The sequence below is a fragment of the Heptranchias perlo genome, unplaced genomic scaffold (assembly GCF_035084215.1).
Source record: "Heptranchias perlo isolate sHepPer1 unplaced genomic scaffold, sHepPer1.hap1 HAP1_SCAFFOLD_1672, whole genome shotgun sequence".
Classification (NCBI taxonomy): Eukaryota; Metazoa; Chordata; class Chondrichthyes; order Hexanchiformes; family Hexanchidae; genus Heptranchias; species Heptranchias perlo.
The window spans coordinates 5001-15000 of NW_027138939.1; positions in this window are offsets into that span (position 1 = coordinate 5001).

Below are 10000 nucleotides of genomic sequence, written 5' to 3' on the forward strand. Positions count from 1 at the left end.
GCGTGCGGCAGGAGGAGGCGCAGCGTACGGTACCGAGCACTGGGAGGTGCGGTGCTGCCCGCCGGAGTGACAGCGAAAGGCTGCGCACCGCTTTCCGCCTGGTAACTCGGCGTCCGTGAGACCGACCGACTCCGCTTTATCGCCGGAGCTAGAGTGGGGCAAGGGGCACGGTTGAGTACCGGAAGGATGACGTTCGCACACGGGGAAGTCGAGTGCCGGGCCGCTGAAAGCGAGCAGGGTGCCACCGACTCTTCGGGCCCACTCGGAGGCTGATATCTCAGGAAGGCCGAGGCCGATTTCCTCCGGGTATGGCTCGTTGCGTGCGGCAGGAGGAGGCGCAGCGTACGGTACCGAGCACTGGGAGGTGCGATGCTGCCCGCCGGAGTGACAGCGAAAGGCTGCGCACCGCTTTCCGCCTGCTAACTCGGCGTCCGTGAGACCGACCGACTTCGCTTTACCGCCGGAGCTAGAGTGGGGCAAGGGGCACGGTTGGGTACCGGAACGATCACGTTCGCACACCGGGAAGTCGAGTGCCGGGTCTCGAAACGGAGCCGGGTCGGCCCAATTTAAAACGGAGAATAGAGTGCTGCCCTCTGCGGGTGAAAACCTGGAAGTACGTTGGTTAATGATTTCCAGTTCACCCCGCTTGGTCAGGCCCACTCGGAGGCGGATAACTCCGGAACGCCGAGGCCGATTTCCTCCGGGTATGGCTCGTTGCGTGCGGCAGGAGGCGGCGCAGCGTACGGTACCGAGCACTCGGAGATGCGGTGCTGCCCGCCGGAGTGACAGCGAAAGGCTGCGCACCGCTTTCCGCCTGGTAACTCGGCGTCCGTGAGACCGACCGACTCCGCTTTAGCACCGGAGCTAGAGTGGGGCAAGGGGCACCGAAGGGTACCGGAACGATCACGTTCGCATACCGGGAAGTCGAGTGACGGGCCGCTGAAAGCGAGCAGGGTGCCACCGCTCGGGGCCCCGGTTTGTCCGTCCCACCCGGAGGCCCATATCTCCGGAAGGCACAGGCCGATTTCCTCCGGGTATGGCTCGTTGTGTGCGGCCGGACCAGGCGCAGCGGACGGTACCGAGCACTGGGAGGTGCGATGCTGCCCGCCGGAGTGACAGCGAAAGGCTGCGCACCGCTTTCCGCCTGCTAACTCGGCGTCCGTGAGACCGACCGACTCCGCTTTACCGCCGGAGCTAGAGTGGGGCAAGGGGCACGGTTGAGTACCGGAAGGATGACGTTCGCACACCGGGAAGTCGACTAGCGGGCCGCCGAAAGCGAGCTCGGGGCCCCGGTTTGTCCGTCCCACCCGGAGGCCCATATCTCCGGAAGGCACAGGCCGATTTCCACCGGGTATGGCTCGTTGTGTGCGGCCGGACCAGGCGCAGCGGACGGTACCGAGCACTCGGAGGTCGGGCGCTGCCCGCCGGAGGTACAGCGAAAGGCTGCAAACCACTTTCCGCCGCCTCCCTCCGCGGGCGTGAGACCGACGGTCGTCGGGTTTAGTTCCGCGGCTAGAGCAGGACGAGGGGCAGCGAACGGTACCGGAACGAACCCGGTCGCACACCGGGAAGTCGAGTGCCGGGTCTCGAAACGGAGCCGGGTCGGCCCAGTTTAAAACGGAGAAGAGAGTGCTGCCCTCTGCGGGTGAAAACATGGAAGTACGTTGGTTAATGATTTCCAGTTCACCCCGCTTGGTCAGGCCCACTCGGAGGCGGATAACTCCGGAACGCCGAGGCCGATTTCCTCCGGGTATGGCTCGTTGCGTGCGGCAGGAGGAGGCGCAGCGTTCGGTACCGAGCACTCGGAGGTGCGGTGCTGCCCGCCGGAGTGACAGCGAAAGGCTGCGCACCCCTTTCCGCCTGCTAACTCGGCGTCCGTGAGACCGACCGACTCCGCTTTAGCACCGGAGCTAGAGTGGGGCAAGGGGCACCGAAGGGTACCGGAACGATGACGTTCGCACACCGGGAAGTCGAGTGCCGGGCCGCCGAAAGCGAGCAGGGTGCCACCGCTCGGGGCCCCGGTTTGTCCGTCCCACCCGGAGGCCCATATCTCCGGAAGGCACAGGCCGATTTCCTCCGGGTATGGCTCGTTGTGTGCGGCCGGACCAGGCGCAGCGGACGGTACCGAGCACTCGGAGGTCGGGCGCTGCCCGCCGGAGGTACAGCGAAAGGCTGCAAACCACTTTCCGCCGCCTCCCTCCGCGGGCGTGAGACCGACGGTCGTCGGGTTTAGTTCCGCGGCTAGAGCAGGACGAGGGGCAGCGAACGGTACCGGAACGAACCCGGTCGCACACCGGGAAGTCGAGTGCCGGGTCTCGAAACGGAGCCGGGTCGGCCCAGTTTAAAACGGAGAAGAGAGTGCTGCCCTCTGCGGGTGAAAACATGGAAGTACGTTGGTTAATGATTTCCAGTTCACCCCGCTTGGTCAGGCCCACTCGGAGGCGGATAACTCCGGAACGCCGAGGCCGATTTCCTCCGGGTATGGCTCGTTGCGTGCGGCAGGAGGAGGCGCAGCGTTCGGTACCGAGCACTCGGAGGTGCGGTGCTGCCCGCCGGAGTGACAGCGAAAGGCTGCGCACCCCTTTCCGCCTGCTAACTCGGCGTCCGTGAGACCGACCGACTCCGCTTTAGCACCGGAGCTAGAGTGGGGCAAGGGGCACCGAAGGGTACCGGAACGATGACGTTCGCACACCGGGAAGTCGAGTGCCGGGCCGCCGAAAGCGAGCAGGGTGCCACCGCTCGGGGCCCCGGTTTGTCCGTCCCACCCGGAGGCCCATATCTCCGGAAGGCACAGGCCGATTTCCTCCGGGTATGGCTCGTTGCGTGCGGCCGGACCAGGCGCAGCGGACGGTACCGAGCACTCGGAGGTCGGGCGCTGCCCGCCGGAGGTACAGCGAAAGGCTGCAAACCACTTTCCGCCGCCTCCCTCCGCGGGCGTGAGACCGACGGTCGTCGGGTTTGTTTCCGCGGCTAGAGCAGGACGAGGGGCAGCGAACGGTACCGGAAGGAACCCGGTCGCACACCGGGAAGTCGACTAGCGGGCCGCCGAAAGCGAGCACGGGGCCCCGGTTTGTCCGTCCCACCCGGAGGCCCATATCTCTGGAAGGCACAGGCCGATTTCCACCGGGTATGGCTCGTTGTGTGCGGCAGGACCAGGCGCAGCGGACGGTACCGAGCACTCGGAGGTCGGGCGCTGCCCGCCGGAGGTACAGCGAAAGGCTGCAAACCACTTTCCGCCACCTCCCTCCGCGGGCGTGAGACCGACGGTCGTCGGGTTTGTCTCCGCGGCTAGAGCAGGACGAGGGGCAGCGAACGGTACCGGAACGAACCCGGTCGCACACCGGGAAGTCGACCAGCGGGCCGCCGAAAGCGTGCTCGGGTCCCCGGTTTGTCTGTCCCACCCGGAGGCTGATATCTGAGGAAGTCCGAGGCCGATTTCCTCCGGCTAACTCGGCGGGCAATGTGTCCCCCCCCCACCATCTTCGGCTGATTACCGTGGCTGGACCGGATCAAGGAGCAACGGAACCGTGCCAGAACGACGTCGGTCGGACGGCGTGAACTGATAGTGCCGAGGCCGGAAACCGAGCCGGAAATGTGCACCGATTTATTGGTCCCACTCGCAGGCCCATATCTCCGGAAGGCCGAGGCCGATTTCCTCCGGGTATGGTTCGCTGCGTGCAGCCGGAAGGGGAGCAGCGGACGGCACTGAGCAGCCGGAGGTGCGGCGCTGCCCGCCGGAGCTGCAAGCGAAAGGCTGCGCACCGCTTTCCGCTGGCTAACTCGGCGGCCGTCAGGCCGACCGACTCCGCTTCAGCACGGGAGCTGGAGTCGGGCAAGGGGCACCGAAGGGTACCGGAAGGATCACGTTCGGACACCGGGAAGTCGAGTGCCGGGCCGCCGAAAGCGAGCTCGGGGCCCCGGTTTGTCCGTCCCACCCGGAGGCCCATATCTCGAGAAGGCACAGGCCGATTTCCTCCGGGTTTGGCTCGCTGCGTGCGGCCGGACGAGGCGCAGCGAACGGTACCGAGCACTCGGAGGTGCGGCGCTGCCCGCCGGAGGTACAGCGAAAGGCTGCAAACCGCTTTCCGCCTCCTCTCCCCTCGGGCGTGAGACCGACGGTCGTCTGGTTTGCTTCCGCGGCAAGAGCAGGACGAGGGGCACCGAGCGGTACCAGAACGAACCCGGTCGCACACCGGGATGTCGAGTGCCCGGCCCAAACCCGCTACCCCCCCCCCACCCGAAAGCGAGCCACGGTTTGTGGATTAAAAGTGAAGCGGCAAAGATTTGTAAAACAGCGTGAAATGATGAACCAGAAGCCCAAAGTAATGGTGGGAATAAAAGTTCCGAAATGTGAAATGGTGAACCAGAAGTTGTGTGAACTGTTTAACCCAAAGTGGCAAAAATGGATTAAAAGGGGTGAAATGATCGACCGCAAAGCAGGGCAAGCATTAAACAAAAGCAGCAGCATTTTTTAAAAAGGGACAAATGGTTTACCAGAATCCCAAAAGAATGCTCAGAGACTTAAGTGCCAAAGGGGAAATGGTTAACCAGTAGCTGGGTGAACTGTTTAACCAAAAGTGGGAAAAAGGATTAAAAGGGGTGAAATGATTAACCAGAAGGCGAAAGCAATGTGCCGCGTCAAAGTCCTAAAGGGGAAAAGGTTGACCATAAAGCAGGGAAATGATTAAACCAAAGCAGAAAAATTCAGTAAAAAGGGGCAAATGGTTAACCAGAAGTTGGGTGAACTGCTTAACCAAAAGTGGGAAAGAGGATTAAAAGGGGAGAAATGTTGAACCAGATGTCGAAAACAATGCGCGGCGATGAAGTCTGAAAGAGGAAAAGGTTGACCGCAAAGCAGGGAAAGGATTAAACAGAAGCAGCAATATCTTTTAAAAAGGGACAAATGGTGAACCAGAATCCCAAAAGAATGCTCAGAGACTTAAGTCCCAAAGGGGCAAATGGTTAACCAGAAGCTGGGTGAACTGTTTAACCAAAAGTGGGAAAAAGGATTAAAAGGGGTGAAATGATTAACCAGAAGGCGAAAGCAAAGTGCGGCGGCGAAGTCCTAAAGGAGAAAAGGTTGACCAGAAAGCAGGGAAACGATTAAACAAAAGCGGCAACATTTTTTAAAAAGTGGCAAATGGTTAACCAGAATCCCAAAATAATGCTCAGAGACTTAAGTCCCAAAGGGGCAAATGGTTAACCAGAAGCTGGGTGAACTGTTTAACCAAAAGTGGGAAAAAGGATTAAAATGTTGTGAAATGATTAACCAGAAGGCGAAAGCAAAGTGCGGCGGCGAAGTCCTAAAGGGGAAAAGGTTGACCATAAAGCAGGGAAATGATTAAACAAAAGCAGAAAAATTCAGTAAGAAGGGGCAAATGGTTAACCAGAAGCTGGTTGAACTGCTTAACCAAAAGTGGCAAAAAGGATTGAAAGGGAGAGAAATGTTTAACCGGATGTCGTAAACAAGGTGCGGCGATGAAGTCGGAAAGAGGAAAAGGTTGACCAGAAAGCAGGGAAAGCATTAAACAAAAGCAGCAACATTTTTTAAAAAGTGGCAAATGGTTAACCAGAATCCCAAAAGAATGCTCAGAGACTTAAGTCCCAAAGGGGAAATGGTGAACCAGAAGCTGGGTGAACTGGTGAACCAAAAGTGGGAAAAAGGATTAAAAGGGGAGAAATGTTTAACCAGAAGGCAAAAGCAAAGTGCGGCGGCGAAGTCCAAAAGGGGAAAAGGTTGACAAGAAAGCAGGGAAATGATTAAACCAAAGCGGAAAAATTCAGTAAAATGGGGCAAATGGTTAACCAGAAGCTGGGTGAAATGGTTAACCAAAAGTGGCAAAAAAAGATTTAAAGGGGAAAAATGATTAACCAGAAGTCGACAACAATGCGCGGCGATGAAGTCTGAAAGGGGAAAAGGTTGACCACATAGCAGGGAAACGATTAAACAAAAGCGGCAAAATTTTTAAAAAAGTGGCAAATGATTAACCAGAATCCCAAAAGAATGCTCAGGGACTAAGTCCCAAAGGGGAAATGGTTAACCAGAAGCTGGGGGAAATGGTTAACCAAAAGTTGCAAAAATGATTAAAAGGGGTGAAATGATCAACCAGAAGTCGAAAATTATGTGCGGCGGTGAAGTCTGAAAGAGGGAAAGGTTGACCAGAAAGCATTAAACAAAAGTGGCAACATTTTAAAAAAATTGGCAAATGGTTAACCAGAATCCCAAAAGAATGCTCAGAGACTAAGTCCCAAAGGGGAAATGGTTAACCAGAAGCTGGGGGAAATGGTTAACCAAAAGTTGCAAAAATGATTAAAAGGGGTGAAATGATTAACCAGGAGGCTAAAGCAATGTGCTGCGGTGAAGTCCTAAAGGGGAAAAGGTTGACCAGAAAGCAGGGAAAGCATTAAACAAAAGCGGCAACATTTTTTAAAAAGTGGCAAATGATTAACCAGAATCCCAAAAGAATGCTCAGAGACCAAGTCCCAAAGGGGAAATGGTTAACCAGAAGCTGGGGGAAATGGTTAACCAAAAGTTGCAAAAATGATTAAAAGGGGTGAAATGATTAACCAGGAGGCTGAAGCAATGTGCCGCGGTGAAGTCCTAAAGGGGAAAAGGTTGACCACAAAGCAGGGAAAGCATTAAACAAAAGCGGCAACATTTTTAAAAAAGTGGCAAATGATTAACCAGAATCCCAAAAGAATGCTCAGAGACTAAGTCCCAAAGGGGAAATGGTTAACCAGAAGCTGGGGGAAATGGTTAACCAAAAGTTGCAAAAATGATTAAAAGGGGTGAAATGATTAACCAGGAGGCTAAAGCAATGTGCCGCGGTGAAGTCTGAAAGAGGGAAAGGTTGACCAGAAAGCATTAAACAAAAGTGGCAACATTTTTAAAAAATTGGCAAATGATTAACCAGAATCCCAAAAGAATGCTCAGAGACTAAGTCCCAAAGGGGAAATGGTTAACCAGAAGCTGGGGGAAATGGTTAACCAAAAGTTGCAAAAATGATTAAAAGGGGTGAAATGATTAACCAGGAGGCTGAAGCAATGTGCCGCGGTGAAGTCTGAAAGAGGGAAAGGTTGACCAGAAAGCATTAAACAAAAGTGGCAACATTTTTAAAAAAGTGGCAAATGATTAACCAGAATCCCAAAAGAATGCTCAGAGACCAAGTCCCAAAGGGGAAATGGTTAACCAGAAGCTGGGGGAAATGGTTAACCAAAAGTTGCAAAAATGATTAAAAGGGGTGAAATGATTAACCAGGAGGCTGAAGCAATGTGCCGCGGTGAAGTCTGAAAGAGGGAAAGGTTGACCAGAAAGCATTAAACAAAAGTGGCAACATTTTTTAAAAATTGGCAAATGATTAACCAGAATCCCAAAAGAATGCTCAGAGACCAAGTCCCAAAGGGGAAATGGTTAACCAGAAGCTGGGGGAAATGGTTAACCAAAAGTTGCAAAAATGATTAAAAGGGGTGAAATGATTAACCAGGAGGCTGAAGCAATGTGCCGCGGTGAAGTCTGAAAGAGGGAAAGGTTGACCAGAAAGCATTAAACAAAAGTGGCAACATTTTTTAAAAATTGGCAAATGGTTAACCAGAATCCCAAAAGAATGCTCACAGACTAAGTCCCAAAGGGGAAATGGTTAACCAGAAGCTGGGTGAAATGGTTAACCAAAAGTTACAAAAATGATTAAAAGGGGTGAAATGATCAACCAGAAGTCGAAAACAATGTGCGGCGATGAAGTCCTAAGGTGGAAAAGTTACCCAGAAGGCAGGGAAATGATCAAACGAAAGCAGCCAAAAAATTATTAAAAGAGGGGAACTGATGAACCAAAAGATGAGAAACGGCCCGCAGAGACTAAGTCCAAAACGGGAACTGGTGAACCGGAAATGATTAACCAAAAACTAAGTCCGAAGAGGGAACTGGTAAACCAGAACTGAGTAACCAGATTTTTAAAATTAATTATAAATGGGGAAACGATTGAGCAAAAGGCGGAAATTAAGTCACAGGGACCAGGTCCGAAAGGGCAAGAGGTTACCCCGTAGGGGGCATTCGTCAACTCAATCTGAAAATTTTGGAGGCAAATCTGACCAAAATGCGGAAATCGGACCACACCGCGAGGGGCGCCATTCGACGGGGCAGGGGTAGACGCGTCGAACGGTGCCTGAAGGTCCCGGCTGCGACACGTGAGTCCGGAGATATGGCCAGTCAAAGTCTGATGGGAGGTACCGAAGCCGAAAAATCGAAACGCGTTTGCGGCGATTCGGTGTCAGAAAGTCGGTCACGAATTCAAATTCGTCCCGCTGATTCGCCAATTGCCAGCCGGTTCCGGGGGGATTGGCGGGGTACCTGCAGGATAGTAAGAGGTGGCATGTCGAGACTTAGCCTGTTTACCAGACTTGTGTCCAGCGCCTCCAGGTCTGCAGAGACCGACCCGGGCTGCCGCCCAACCGACTTTTAAGCCTTTTGGGAGTGGGAATTTTTCCCATTTTTCCCCATTTTTCGGGTTTTTTGGTCGGGCTTGAAAACGGCGGCCCCGAGGCCTCCCGGGGCTGGCGGGCTTCGGCTCCCTTGCGAGAGGGTCCGAATTCCACCCGTTTAAGCCCAGAAAGGAGTTCGGAAGTCAGTCGGTCGAGGGAACCCCTTCGGAAGTCCGACGGGGATGGATTCGGCCGGCGTTTCGGATCTCCGGTCAGAGGATTCCCCCCCTGGGCGGGGGGGTGCGAGTAGCTGCCGGCAAACGGTCCCTTGCACTTGTGGCACAAAAAGTCCGAGCACAGGTTAATGAGTTGGCCGCGGAAGCCCCTATGCCGAAATGAGAAAGCCCCCGTTGCGGGGATTTAGTGACGCATCTGCGGCCGGAGGTGGGAGGCCGTCCTGCCGAATTGACACTTGTCATTCGGGCACCTAGGGATTGGTCGGGTACCCGGAGATTTTCGAGAACACGATTTTCAGAGCTTTCTCTGACAGCCCAGGTGCACTTTAAGAGTGCCTGAAAAAGTGACACTTGGCAAAAGGCTCTCAATTTCAAAGCGGAGACCTTTACAAGAGCACTCGGAAGTCACCTGTCAGCATTTAAAGCTACATCAGGCGGCAATTTTCGAACTCTTTGTCAGTCTGAAATCGTGTTGAGCCTCGACAGCGTCGGGCTCAGGCAGGAGGAGCTTGCCAGCAGAGAGAGGCTCACCATGGATTGCTGGTGGATGCTTTTCGAAAACATATACACATTATATTATATTATAATAATATAAAGAAAAAAAAGAGTTTCTCAAAATCTCTGTGACACTTTGCAGATTTTTTTGAAAGCCAATAAAGAGAACTCTTTAACTTGAAAGTCACCTGTGCCGGCATAGCGATGACTTTTAAAACAGGTTGACACTTTCGAGCCGCGGCGGCTCTGAATCACCCCAGACACCAAGTGTGTTTGTGGGCAAGGCACCGCGGCCGGTGGGCTGCTTTTATAATAACGGGCACGCAGACTTTTTGAGAGGAATCGGTACTCTCTTCCGATCGATTTGGCGACTCGCGTCCGACATGGGAGGGCCCGAGCGGTCCAGCCAAGGCTGGTGTTCAGGCTCGTCAGGTTCCTCTCTCTGTCCCAAGTGGCAGACGGACAGTTTTAAAAGTCAGTGGGTTTTGTCGGCACGACTCTCCTGTTCACCCGCTGGCGTATTGCTCTCTTGTGAGGCCGAGAAGTCCACCTGTGTTGTCTAACAGAGGTCCGATTCAAGCTCCAGAGCCCGGGTGTCTGCCGTCTCGAGTGGAGCGGGAATGTGCACAGCAAGTCCCGTTCTGGTAGCTGAACACGAGATTTCTCTAGCAACTGAGCACCAAAACACGTCACCCTTTTAGAGCTGGAGGGCTGAGTGTGTGCATGTATCTTGAACGCTATGGTTTGCAAACTCCAGTCGGACCTGGCACACCAACCTCTCCCCTGTCACGGGCAGGGGGGGGAAGGCCATGTGTGCCCAGCAGACACGACGAAGGCGGCTAGAAAGGGTCACT